This window comes from Alosa pseudoharengus, unplaced genomic scaffold, assembly GCF_046254945.1.
Source record: "Alosa pseudoharengus isolate Yale_2024_CS ecotype anadromous, Long Island Sound unplaced genomic scaffold, YU_APseudo_1.1 YU_APseudo_1.1_scf_110, whole genome shotgun sequence".
Lineage (NCBI taxonomy): Eukaryota > Metazoa > Chordata > Actinopteri > Clupeiformes > Clupeidae > Alosa > Alosa pseudoharengus.
The window spans coordinates 102,501-103,471 of NW_027468577.1; positions in this window are offsets into that span (position 1 = coordinate 102,501).

Here is a 971-nt window from a genome sequence, read left to right on the forward strand (position 1 = left end):
CTGAGCCCTTCCATTGCCCACACAGTGACCCCTCCAGTGACCACACAGCGATGCATAACTCTGAGCTCACACGTCTCAGTTTAATAGGAGTCGGAACGCTGTGGTGGTTTTAGAATTTGTGCTACTTGGCAGCGAGAGTGTCTCTCGGTTTCTGGTCCTCGTGCTCTCTGTCTGCCGACCTGTTCCGTGCGTCTGCTGGAGGGAAATGGCATGAGAGGAACAATGCCGCTCTGCACAGACAACGGAGCAGAAGTGTTTCAGAGTGCTCGTACCTCGGTTCATTGTTTCAGGACTATGCATGAAGCAGACACACAATTCACAAGAGTAATGGCAAACTGAACTTGCTTATACTATACCATCATCATGCCTTGCATTGTTCTTTTAATAGTCTAGAAACAGGTTTTAAACAAAAAACCCCACACATTACATGACCTTTGACCTTAAAGTCTAAGCTGACTTATTCTGGAGAGGATCACGAGTGCAGGAGTGATCAGGCTCCGTCATGTGCCGTAAAGCAGCGTCAGGAAACCCGGTAGCGGGGGCAGTAGCCGGGGCAAAACAGCTGCCCTCCACCCCACCACACCTCTGATCTGGCCTGCTGGGGCTAAAAAAAGCCCTGGAATGCCTGCTAACCTCAGGGTGACTTACTGCCACAGGCACAGCCATTGTTCCTCTCCAGCTCCCTAACCAGCATCCATGTCTAATTGGAAGGTTCTAGTAAAACCAGTGGGACCCCTTCAAACATCGCCAGCGTGCACAGCAATGAGCCTTTTGGTTTCACTGCCAAGCGAGCTCCACAACCCAACCAGGCGGGGAGTTAAAAGAAAACCTCAAGTGAGGCCAATTTCAAAATCTCCCCTTCCTCTCTCCTGCCTGCCCGCGAACCCCCCTTCCCCCGTGAAACACACCCTGAGCCACAACTAGGGGAGGTGGAGTGGTGTGTGCGTGTGTGTGTGTGGGGGGGGGGTCTG